Below are 13,654 nucleotides of genomic sequence, written 5' to 3' on the forward strand. Positions count from 1 at the left end.
TTAATTGGAGTCGGATTTATGGTAGTTGCTTAAACTAGAATCCCGCATATCATGTATAGGGATTACTTAAACTAGAACTATCATCATCTCTAATTTCATTTAATAACATACCCTCATATCTGAAATTAAATTAATGTTGCTAATCTTTTCTGCTAAAAATTGGGGATCAGCGGGTTGGTGCTGAAATTGTCTTAACTCAAGTGTTATCCAATTCTATATTCTCACATTTAGAGTTTATTTTAATTTCTGCTTTGTTTTATTTTCTAGCATCCGCTATCTGAAAATCCACAAAAAAATCGTGTTTCCAATTCATGTAGATGTGTGTGTGCGTGACATTCTTTTTCTTTTGCCATAAATAAATCTCTCAGTGGACGACCTGGACTTATCTAGAAAACAAATTAAATTTGGACTACAACTGCACTTGAACACTGCCGAGTATAAACCTCTCACCGAAATAAAAAAAAATCTAATATAAATTTTGTTGTGTTTTAATTGCAGGGTGAGAGTGCAACGAAATTTTGGCGCCGTTGTCGGGGAGATTGAGGCAAAAATAAAAAGAAAAAAAAATAAGAATAAACATCTCCTGATAAATTCGGTAACTCTGTTTCTTTTTACTTTATTTTTGTTTGTGCATGGTGTATGATACTTAGGTTAGGTAGAATTGTAGAATATTAAAATCCGCTATATAGTCCTATTGACTCTTTATCTACCACTAAACTATCACTAACACAATTACTCATGTCTCAACACAACGAAAATATGCCACCTGTACTTGGGAGTGATCATGGTGATCAACATTATTTTGAACTTGATACATGTAAGCCTCTCAGGGAATATCTCCACCCTCATAGGAAAACTACACCATCTTGCATAGTGTTTTCGGTTAATCATCATAGATTCAATCTTAAACCTGGCACTATCCAACTGTTGCCCACTTTTCATGGGATAGACTCTGAAAATCCTTACACTCACATGAAGGAGTTTTGAGGAAGTTTGTGGAACTTGTATGGAACAAACTGTCAATAAGGATGTGGTTAGATTAAAGCTCTTTCCATTCTCATTAAAAGATAAGGCGAAGATGTGGTTAAACACGCTTACGCCTCGATCTATTGGAACGTGGAGAGAAATGCAAACCACGTTCTTGAAAAAATACTTTCCAGCAAATAGAACTGCAAATCTCCAAAGGTAAATGATGAATTTTTCCTGCAAACCTAATGAAAACTTTGCATAAGCATGGGAACGATTCAAGGACCTTCTCAATGCCTGTCCACATCATGCTTTAGAGCAGTGGAGAGTGGTTAATTTCTTCCATGATACTTTGTCTCCCAATCTTAAGATGATAGTGTCAACCATGTGCAATGGGGAATTCTTCGACAAATCGCCTGATGAGGCATTTCATTTCTTTGACACTTTAGCAGAAAATACTAGAAATTGGGAAGTTCAACCACTATCAGCTAATGATTCAAGAGACTATCCACAGCCCAAGGGTAAACATCAGCTGAATGAGAGTGATGATTTGAATGCCAAGTTAACTGCATTAACCCAGAAGATTGAAACTTTAGAGATAAGGAAAGCCCAAACTGTTAATGAAATTGAGGTTAAGTGTGCTGTGTGTGAGACTTCAAATCACAAGACAGAGGATTGTCCTACATTACCTGCTTTTAAGGAGGTATTGTATGGTCAAACTGGAAACACACACTCACACAACAATGAAGGAAGGCAATATTCAAACCAGAATCAAGGGGGAATTTTCATTCCGAGAGTCACCATACGAACTTCAATTCTTATCATCCCAACCTCCGCCATCATCCTAACTTCTCATGGAGAAATGATTCTGTAGCCCAGCTGCCATTACCTTCACAACCTCCACAATTTCAGGTTAATTAGGGGTCTACAACCAACACATACCAACCTCCTCATAAGAGATCCTTAGAAGACACCCTCAATCAATTCATGCAAAGCCAAATGGGAACAAATGCACAAGTGGCCAAATTCCAAGAACAAACCAATAGATCCATGGAAGACATTAGAAGCCAATTGACCAATCTGACCCAAACATTGAGTGTAAGAGAACCTGGATGATTTCCTTCCCAACCCAATCCGAATCCCGTAGGTCAAACCCATCAGGTAGAAGCCTTATCCAGTGAAAATAAAAGTCATGAGCAAGTGCAAGCAGTAACTGTCCTAAGGAGTGGAAAAACAGTTAAGAAACCTGAAGACCCTAGGATGTCATACCCTACTGTGCAAGAAGAAGAGATATCCGATCATAGTGATTCAGTTATCAAAACAACATTGGAGGAAGAACAAGTACCAAGCAAAAAGGAGGACAAAGGTAAAAATGTTGTAGAGGGAACTCAATTCAAGCTCAAACCTCCTTTTCCTCAAAGATTGATCAGTGCAAAGAAGGAACAACCAAATGCGGATATATATGAAGTGTTCAAGCAAGTGAGAATCAACATCCCGCTATTGGATGCAATTAAACAAACAGCTTCATATGCAAAATTTTTGAAAGATCTGTGCACTATCAAAAGAAAAATAAATTTGCATGAAAAGGCATTCCTGACCGAACAAATCAGCACCATTCTCCAATTGAAAACTCCTCCCAAATACAAAGACTCGGGCTGTCCAACCATTACATGCATCATAGGAAGTCAAAAGGTTGATCGGGCACTCTTAGATTTAGGAGCTAGTGTTAATTTGATGTCATACAGTATGTATCAACAGTTGGGATTAGGTGAGCTCAAATCCACTAGAGTGACCCTTCAGTTGGCTGATCGATCACTCAAAGTTCCATGAGGAATTGTGGAGGATGTTCTAGTACAAATCGATAAGTTCTACTTTCCGGTGGAGTTCATCGTTTTGGACACCCAACCGCATCAGAGGCCTCAGCCTCCTGTGCTAGTCATCTTAGGTCGACCATTCCTTGCCACATCAAATGCCATCATCAACTGTAGGAATGGAATCTTGAAATTATCATTTGGAAATATGACTTTGGAAAGAAACATTTTTAGGGTTTCCAAACAACCTAACGTGGAGAATGAGACTAAAGAAGCTGATCTGATACAGACATTGAGTGAGGAGTACATTAATTGTGAATTTGCTCAGAAAAATTTTAAGTTGGAGGAATTTATGAAGCAGGAAGATTGCTCTCGAGAGAAAACTGAATCTATTTTATCTATAGCCTATGGTAACCCAAAACTAGAACCTCTCAGATCTTCACCAAGTAAACCTCTACCATCATCAAGCTACTCACCCGCACCTGAAAGGAAACCATTGCTAAACAACCTTAAGTATGCATGCCTAGGTGAAGGAGAATCTTTGTCGGTGGTGATCTCATCAAGTTTGAATCCTCAACAGGAGGAACAATTGCTGAATCTGTTAAAGGTACACAAGAAAGTTCTAGGTTGGACTATAGCAAACCTACATGGCATTAGTCCCTTAATTTTCACCCATAAAAGTTTCTTGGAAGAAGATGCAAAGCCGGTGAGATAGATGTAGAGAAGGTTAAACCCAAACATGAAGGAAGTGGTTAGGGGGGAGGTGTTGAAGCTCTTAGGTGCTGGCATCATCTACCCTATATCTGATTCCAAATGGATTAGTCAACTCAAGTCATACCTAAGAAGTTAGGAGTCATTGTGATAGCAAACGAGAACAATGAGCTCATTCTTACACGCATCCAGACTGAATGGTAGATGTGCATAGATTATAGGAAGCTCAACTCTGTAACTAGAAATGATCATTTTTCGCTGCCATTTTTGGATCAGGTGTTAGAGAGAATAGCGGGACATACCTTCTACTACTTCTTAGATGGGTATTCTGGGTACAATCAGATTGAAATTGCCTTAAAGGATCAGGAGAAAACCACGTTCACATGTCCATTCGGGACATTTGCTTACAGACGAATGCCATTTGGTCTGTGCAATGCCCCTGCAACCTTTCAAAGATGCATGATGAGTATTTTCAGTGAATTGGTTGAGAATGTGGTAGAAGTCTTTATGGATGACTTCTCAGTGTACGGAGACAGTTTTGAGAGTTGTCTAGAAAATTTGAGAAAATTATGGTCCGGTGCAAAGAAACAAATTTAGTGCTAAATTGGGAGAAGTGTCATTTCATGGTTACTCATGGAAGTGTCCTGGGACATATTGTTTTTTCCAGGGGTATTGAGGTTGATCAGTCCAAGGCTGAGTCAATTCAAAAATTACTCGCTCCAAGGAACGTGAGAGAGGTTAGGTCTTTTCTTGGCCATGCTGGTTTTTATAGGCACTTTGTCGCTTCATTCAATGCCATAGCCAAACCTTTATGCCGTCTCCTAGCCTTTGCCATACCTTTTGAGTGGAACAATGAGTGTCAAGTTGCTTTTGAGAAGTTGAAGAAATCACTCGCTTCTACACCTATCATTCAGTCCCCTGATTGGTCCCTCACGTTTGAACTTATATGCAATGCTAGTGATTACGTGATAGGAGCTGTGTTATGGCAGAGGAAGGATAATAAACCTCATGTGATATACTATGGTAGAAAAACTCTTAACGAGGCGCAAAAGAATTACACCACTACAAAGAAAGAGTTACTAGCAGTTGTCTTTGCTCTAGACAAGTTCCGATCTTACCTCGTAGGGTCACTAGTGATCATTTTTACCGATCACGCTGCTTTTAAAGTATTTGTTCACAAAGCAAAATGTAAAATCCCGTCTCCTCCAATGGATCTTACTTTTGCAAGAATTTCACATTGAAATAAGAGATAAAAAAGGGGTAAAAAATGTTGTGGCTGACCACTTGTCCTGTCTACCATGTCAAGAGCTAAGTCAATTTGAGAGCTCAATCCATGATTCCTTTCTAGATGAACAATTATTTCAAATAAGTAGTCAATCTACATCACCTATCCTTCCATGGTATGCTGACATAGCAAATTATCTAGTCACTAGACATATTCTAGATCACTGGTCTAGGCTAGACAAGCAAATTTTTTTTCGAAGGTGGTGACATTCTTTTGGGATGACCCGTACTTGTTCAAATATTGTCCTGACCAAATCATCCATAGATGCATACCCGATCATGAGCAATAGAGTGTCATTAATTTCTGTCACACTCTTGCATGTGGAGGCCATTTTTCTGTCAAGAAAATAGTTGCAAAAACTTTTCAGAATGGATTTTATTGGTCGACACTGTTCAAGGATGTGTACAAGTTCTGTTCAAGTTGCGATCGATGTCAAAGGTTAGGAAATCTGTCGAGGAGAAATATGATACCATTACATCCGATCCAAGTGTTAGAAGTCTTTGACTATTGGGGTATGGATTTTATGGGCCCATTTGTCAATTCATTTGGTCAAGAATACATCTTACTTGTTGTCAACTATATGTCCAAATGGGTCGAAGCGATCCTGGCTAGAACAAATGACCATAGGACTGTAGTGAAATTTTTGAAAGAAAACATATTCAGTCGATTTGGGATGCCATGAGCGATCATCAGTGATGGGCGTTCCCATTTTTGTAATAAAGTTGTGGCAGGACTAATGAAGAAATATGGTGTACTGCACAAGGTTGCAACACCATATCATCCCCAAATCAATGGTCAAGTCGAGTTAGCCAATAGGGAGATTAAGTGCATATTGAAAAAGACTATTACTGTTAATCATAAGAATTAGTCCTTAAGACTAGTAGACGCTCATTGGGCGTACATGACAACTTACAAAACGATTTTAGGAATGTCTCCCTATAGGCTAGTATACGGTAAATCTTGTCATCCGCCGGTGAAAATTGAGCATAGAGCATATTGGGCAATTCAAAAGATCAACAAAAGTCTAACTAAAGCATGCCTCTCGAGGAAGCTCCAATTGAATGAGCTCGAGGAAATTTGGAACGAGGCATTTGAAAATGCACGAATGGCCAAGGTTCGCATGAAAGAGTTACATGATCGACACATCATTCGGAAAAATTTTTAGGTAGGGCAACACGTACTCTTATACGATTCTCAATTGCATCTATTCCCAAGAAAATTAAAGTCTCGATGGATCGGCCCCTTTGTAATCAAGTCCATATCAGAATATGGGGCTTTTGAGACAGAAAATCTGGAGTCAGGACAATGTCTTACAGTCAATGGTCATAGGTTGAAACCATACCAAGGTAGTGTTGAGGAGAATGAAGGAGTTGTGGATTTGGATGATCCACCATCATCTAATGAGTAAGGGAAGTTTCGTGTCGTCTGGGAATTTGACGTTAAAAGACCACCTTTCCATTTAGGTTAAATGGATATCTCTAGATCTGGGACATTAAAAAAAGAAGAAGTATATAAAAAATATATATATATATAAATTGTTCATTTTCTGCATTACTTAATTAACTTTGACTCAAATAGTGTTTCTCTGTGTGCAGTCTAAACAAAATTTTTGCATACGAGTTCATGCATTGAATACCGCCAGGTATGCCTATCCTCTATCCTTTTATTGTCGATTGAGGACAATGTGCAATTCAAGTTGAGGGATAAGGTGTACTTAGGAATTGATTTATTAGTGTTTAAAATTGATCCATTGTGCAAATAATTTTATTTGACTTGATAATATTGTCTTGTGTGGTATATATGATTTTGTTGGGCCCCTAAAAAAATTAACCAAAAATAATAATAATAATAAAATTTAAAAAAAAATGAGAAAAAAGAGGGAGACAGAATTGACGCTGGTGGTAGCCACTTTTCTTGAGCAGTGCAATCACACTGCTCTATAAAGAAATAGGTACACTACCAAATGTTGAAAAATGAGACGCTAGACGACGCCAAGCTTGATGGTGCAATTATGGCATGCCTCGAGCCGAGTGTAGAATAGTGATGCCCATTGCTCTATAAGAGACTCCATATCTGTATGAAGTAAGCCACACTTTTGCAAGCAAGCTCAGTCTCCTCTCCTTCGTGTTGTTCTCTGATTAGGTACTCTCGTCCATTTGGTAAGATTCATAGTTTTTACTTTTCTTTTAATATAGTTTTGTTTTAATTTAAAAAAAATAGATTTTCAACTCTCAAAAATTCGCAAATACTGTCCATCTCTCCCAATAAATGATTTGAAAAAAAAATTTGCCACTAGGTGTGAAAGACTTAGGATGTTGATGTATAATAACATCTCTGAAGATATTCGCTGGTTAATCGAAGCAAAAGTTCGATTATTAAGCAAAACTTCAGCTAGTTTTAAGCACTTTTCAGGATTAGGGAAGAGTAGTTTTGTGAAAAAACGAAGAGCGAAAAGAGTTAATGGTTATCACAAATGTGCTCGATGGACATGCAACACACGATGCAAATTTGTGGGGTTTACGTTAGTAAATCGAGAGGATAAAATTAGTTTCATAAAGGATGGACTGAGTAAGGAGTTTTTGGATGATATCCAATTGACTCTTGAGACGCATCCATGTGGAATAGTCCAAAGAGAACTTCTTGCTTTATGGACCCAGTTCATAAGTGACCACCAATGTTATAGTCTTAGGAATCTGACTAAAAACGACCTTATTTGCCAATCTCTAAGAAAATTGGATGGAAAGTCTATTTCCACTTCATAGAAAGTGTTTAAGTCGTTTCTAAACGTAAAACCAGAGGAAGATGTGAGCCATAATCACAACTACTTGTACATATGCATGATTTTTATTTGTGTTTATTTCTTGTTGAATTCCTATATAGCTACTTTTGATCACCAAACCTCTTTCCACAGCATACATAAGGAACAAACGTAAATGGAAGGCCAGTTAGTTCGTCGAATCAATACCATATGTGTACTTTGTGGCTCTCAACTTGGGAGCGATATTTTTTACACACTTGCAGCAAGCGAACTTGACCTAAAATTAGGAGAGCAAAAAATTAATTTGGTATATGGAGGGGGAAGTTGTGGATTGAATGGTTGTATTTCACAAGTTGCACATCTTGGAAAATCATGTGGTAGGTGTAATGTCAATCCCTTTGGCTAAACCACATATTTTCGAGATTACACGTTGTCAACTTGTAGAAACGACTTCTATGTCTGAGAGCATGGCTTGTAAGATTTATCAGTCAAACGCCTTCATTGTTTTACCAGGAGGTTTTGGCACACTTGAAGAAATCTTTTGTATAATCTCCTGGGACAAGATAAATCTCCATACCAAACCTATTGGACTTTTAAATGTTAACCATTTTTTGATGGGTTGCTCTCTTTTCTTGATCAGGCTGTGGACAAAAAGTTCATTTCTCTTTCAGCACGAAAGATTCTCATTTTCGCATCTACCATTGAGGAGCTGCTAGAGAAATTACACATTTATGTTCCACAGCATGATCCTTATGAGCCTCAGATAAACTGGTCTAAGACAATCAGTAACAAGTGCCAAAGGGGTCCAATTAATTTAGATTTATCACTGTAAGGAGTGCTCTTTGTTAAGATGGCTGAGTAAGGAGTACTTTTTGTACTCTTGAGACGCATCTATTTATTGTAGAACTTGTAGGATTTTTCTTGGTTGTGTTCCTAAAAAAAAATTAATTAATTAAAAAAACTATGGAATGTTGTTAGGAAGTCTATGATAAGATGGCTGAGAAGGGAGTAAGATGGCTAAGAAATGAGTACTTTTTGTACTCTTGAGACGCATTTTGTTTATCTTATGACTTGTATAAAATTTTTATTTTAGTGTGAAAATATAAATATATATATATGGTATACTCATTTGTTTGTTTGAGTTTTAGCAGTTCACAGTAAATCTATGGAGTTATGGATTTACAGGTATTCCTAACAACCCTATTTTATTATTGCAATTCAGGTTGGAGGGTGTAAGGTTTAGTTATGAATTATCTGGTTCATGTTTAACTGTGAGTTTGCTATTACTTGCTTGTAGTCTTGTGTGAATTGGTTATCTTTATCTGCTCTTATTAAAAAAAATTGTTTGTTTTAAATAACGATATTCCTAAAACTTTGGAGTTATGCACTAATAGCCAGTTAAGTTTGCAATACGAAACATGAATGCATTAATTTCTTATTTGAAAATGTATATGCATTAAAACAAGTAATTTGCATTCATCGGGTATTCAAAATTTAAAAATTATTATCGGTCATAAAGTTAAAGGTAATAGTAATTAGCTGATTAGTACACTGTATGATCCCTCAACAGAAGTGGAGACTATTACCCAAGTGAGTGTTTGAACCTAATAACTGTTAATTTTGAGTGAAATAACACTTACTCTAAATATGCTTTATTGTTTATCTCATCTTTTCAATAGCTTCAAAACATCAATTCGATTTGAATGTCTAGTATGATAGTGGATGAATTTGACTGGTTTCAAACTCTGAATTAGATGACTGAGTAACATTGTTTTGTAGAAGCATGATAGGGGGATCAATTTTTTTCATTTTAGGCCTATTAACCTTTTTCTTTCTTTACATTAACCTCTCTTGCTAACCCATTTGAGCCATTTATAGTACAATTTCTTTCGTTACCCTCGTTTAACCCATAACCATATGAATTTTGTCCAACCTGGTGTGGTTTTGGGAATTAGTCTATCTAGCTATTTTCATATTTAAAAAAAAAAGAAAAAAAGTGAAAAAAAGAAGGGAAATTCTCTTAGCTATTCAGCATAATTGTTTCAAAATAAATGCTAAAGAAAAAAAAAATCCTGACACACCCTTTGCACACTCTACCTTTTCTTTGACAACCCGTATTAACCTCATAGCCCATTACAACCCGGTCTGGTCCCTTTTGATACTATAAATCATATGATCTCAGAATTCGAGTTCAGAGTAGGGAATCATGTCTAAATTCAAAAGCTATTCATTTAGGGCATTATTCTAGTCATGAAGCTATGCCAATTTCCCTATTCTTTCTTGAAAAATACGTTTCTTGTATTTGGGATGACACCGAGTTTTGACTTGTTCTGCTTTTACTCTTATAATGGTGCATCCCCTTGTGTGTACACCTGAGGAATTCTTTTTATTGGAGGAAAAATCCACAGTAAGGTTTAAAGTCAAAACTTTGAGGGAGTAAGTCTGTGTGTTGATTATCCTAATTTCCATTCATGAGATTGTATGACCTTTAACTAAAAATCTGATTTAGAATGCTAAATTACTTATTCGATTTTATGCATTTCGGTTTTGAATTTGAAATTTTTACATTCATACAATTATTGCGAATAAATCTTAGCAGGTGTATACGCTGATTGCTAAGGGACTAGCAATGTTTAAGTTAGGGGGTGTGATGAGGAGTTAATTTTTCTAAATCTTAATAAATTATATCCCTATTTTTTATCTTATATTAATGTTTAATTTGAATAATTATGCACATTATGTACTATTGTCAGGATGATATGAAAAAATTGACATTTACCGAGTAATTGAAGATGTTAAAGAATCAATCGCATGGCCAACGTTACTACTCAAAATTTAGTGCAATTGGGTTAACTATTAAATGGAGTCCAACCAAAGAAGGTCCAAGCATTTTAATTTTAAAGAAGGCCCAAGCATTTTAATTCCAAGGAAGGCCCAAGCATTTTAATTCCAAGGAATGCCCAAATCCAACATAAAGAAGACCCAAAACCCAACTTGTAAAAATTTATTTTTTTATTTTTATTTTTAAATATTTGTTTTATGAGTGCTTCTTTTGGTATGTCTTTTAGCTAAAATCTATTTAACTTTAGGTGTGTGAGTGTCCATTAGATATAATTATGTCTAGTTGAATAATTGAAATTGTGTGGTTTGTATTACATCTTGTGGGCTATAAATAGCTCACTTGGTTACATTTGTAAGGGAGATTATTATTCTTAAATCAAAACTTAATTATTTTCTTAGAGTTTCTCTTTGAGAATTGCTCTTGTTCTCTCTTCTTTCTTTTTTTTTCTCTTGTCTTCTCTTGTGATCTTACTTCTTTTCTTTCTTCTCTTGAATTCTCATGTTATTTATTGTTACTTTATTATCCACAACCTAAATGACCGGTTAATTTCTGGTTTTAAATTCCTGCAATTTTAATTCACGTCTTTTTATTATCCACTGCCTAAATGACCGGTTAATTTCTGCTGTTTTAATTCCTGTCATTTAAATTACACTATTTAAATTCCTGTAATTAACTTTCAAATGAAGATGAGTAGCTAAATCCAATCTTGGGTTAAGGCAAGGACAGTGTCCAATGCCAATGATTCCTAAAGAAAGCTGCGCTTTAAATGAGTGACATTAATTTAAATTTCAGTATGAGTGTGTATTAATTATTGAGAAATCAATAGGTTTGGATTGAAGCGTAAGCCTAACTTAAAGCTTTCATGCCATGTATGGGAGTTACTAGAACTGGAAACGCTATCATACCCAAACCCGGATGATTAATTGAGTTATTTTTGTGTATTAATTGCAATCGTATTTATGGTAGTTGCTTAAACTAGAATCCCGCATATCATGTATGGGGATTGTTTAAACTAGAACTATCATCATCTTTAATTGCATTTAATAGCATACCCTCATATATGAAATTAAATTAATGTTGCTAATCTTTTCTGCTAAAAATTGGGGATCAGTGGGTTGGTGCTGAAATTGTCTTAATTCAAGTGTTATCCAATTCTATATTCTCACATTTAGTGTTTATTTTAATTTCTGCTTTGTTTTATTTTCTACCATCCGTTATCTGAAAATCCACAAAAAAATCATGTTGCCAATTCATCTAGATGTGTGTGTACGTGACATTCTTTTTCTTTTTCCATAAATAAATCTCTCAGTGGACGACCTGGACTTATCCAGAAAATAAATTAAATTTGGACTACAACTGCACTCGAACACTGGCAAGTATAAACCTCTAACCGAAATAAAAAAAAATCTAATATAAATTTTGTTGTGTTTTAATTGCAGGGTGAGAGTGCAACCATTGGCTAATGCTGAAAAGATTTTAGTGTTATTTAATTGCTAACGGATAGTGGATTAAGAAAGTCACACACCATATAGTGTTGCATTTGAAATCGACATCGTGTGTCTGGTGCATCTCAGATGTTCGCAGGTTAAAAGTTGACCTGCTATACACTGAGAGTTGACTGCCTCAGCACTAAGAGTCGACAGCTTCGACAGTTGACTATTCAATCCATGGGAGTCAACTCTCGGTGCTGTCTCAGCCAAGGTGGGTGTGCTTCACATGGCACACAATTGGAGGCTGTGGTAGAGGTTACCAAGGGTGGTTAATTTGGACGTGAGGAGGTGATTTAAAAGTAGAGAATGTAGAGAATTCACTACTTCTCTCTATCTTTTTCCTTATCTACTTCCTTTATAATTATGTTGCCGTTGAAATTAATTTATGAGTGAGAGTCACGTTGGGAATTTTGAGACGCGGGTGCTGGTGATATGGACAGCCTTTGGTCTAGCACGGGAAGAGGTGATCAGAACGGTATCGAATAGCATACTAGGTGCGAACAGCCTAGGACCACCACAACTTGAGGTGGAATCAGTTTTTGTGCCCCATCCTGACATCGGACTTCAGGTATGCACTTATTGTTATTCATTTGACGAATATACATATTATTTAAATATCCAAGCTGTGTATGGTGTGTACGTATTAACTCCGCTGTGTGTATTTGATGCATGTAAAATTTTTAAATTTTACTTGTACCGCTATACGTGTTATTCGTCACTTTCAAAGCTAACAATGGTGAACCCAAAGTGGTTAAGGCACCGAAAGCTTGTGGATAGTCTTTTTTTGCAAGTTTGCTTGACAATGAAATGAAACTCAAAGTCAAATCATTATGGATGAATCGAGCATGACAGAAAGAGGAAGGTGAAGAAGAAGGTCACTCCTAATTTTGGCCAACCAAGAGTAAGAGATTTTGTCGATTCAATCTTGGTGATATATCCTTCAACTCTCCATGTTTATGATGATTTTAAATCATGAGTTTACCTTTATGTTTTGACTTGAAAATTTTCTTGGTTTCTCAAATTAAGGGGGAGTTATTGTGTCAAAATTGTTTTTAAATCTTTAAAGTATGCATTAACTAAAGGGGAGAATAATATTTTGGATATATGTTATTAAGGGGGAGTATTAAAGTTTTATCTTACCCCAAAGTATTTTAAAATTGTTGTTTTGTCCAATTCTCACCTTGTTTAGTGGTAAAATTCTTTCAAGTTTGTCCTTTTTGAATTATGACAAAAAGGGAGAGAATTTTGGGTATTTCATGATAAGTTTTGTCATCATCAAAAAAGAGGAGATTGTTGTTTTGCCTTTGTTAAGGTTTTGATGAGGAAAAACAATATTGATTTTATGTTGAGAAAATTTGATTGTTGCATCTTTCTTTTCAAACACCAAAATGAAAATCAATTTCAACCAATGCCAAAAATTTCATTTTCAAATCTCTTGATGGCATTTGGTCTGGAAAAATAAGTTTTTATTGTCAAAAGAATCTTTTATATTTGATATATCAAAATTGACCATATTGCATTTGAGTCTCAAATTCATGTTTTAATTTTGAAGGCCATCATGTCAACCGTTTTTGAAAAACGGTCGACCATTTTCTCTTATAGTGTTGACCATTTTTTTAAGCATATCGATTGTTTTGTAGCAAGATCTAGGCTAAGTGCAATCGATAGCAATTGCATCATTTCCAGTTGACAATTTCTTATCTTGGTCAACCATTTTTCACTTTACTAACTAGTTTTGTAGGTCCAATGGTTATAAACGGGTAGTTTCATTTAAAACATTGGAGAAGCCTA

The 13,654-nt window shown here is 35.9% G+C and overlaps 1 non-coding gene across 1 annotated transcript; it reads right to left on the reverse strand.

Moving 5' to 3' along the window:
- Positions 1-1,174: 1,174 nt before the first annotated feature.
- Positions 1,175-1,281, reverse strand: LOC127789392 (small nucleolar RNA R71). Its single transcript, XR_008020568.1, has one exon. It is a non-coding gene; the product is annotated as a small nucleolar RNA R71 (small nucleolar RNA).
- Positions 1,282-13,654: the final 12,373 nt, after the last annotated feature.

This window comes from Diospyros lotus, chromosome 13 (genome assembly GCF_014633365.1).
Source record: "Diospyros lotus cultivar Yz01 chromosome 13, ASM1463336v1, whole genome shotgun sequence".
Classification (NCBI taxonomy): Eukaryota; Viridiplantae; Streptophyta; class Magnoliopsida; order Ericales; family Ebenaceae; genus Diospyros; species Diospyros lotus.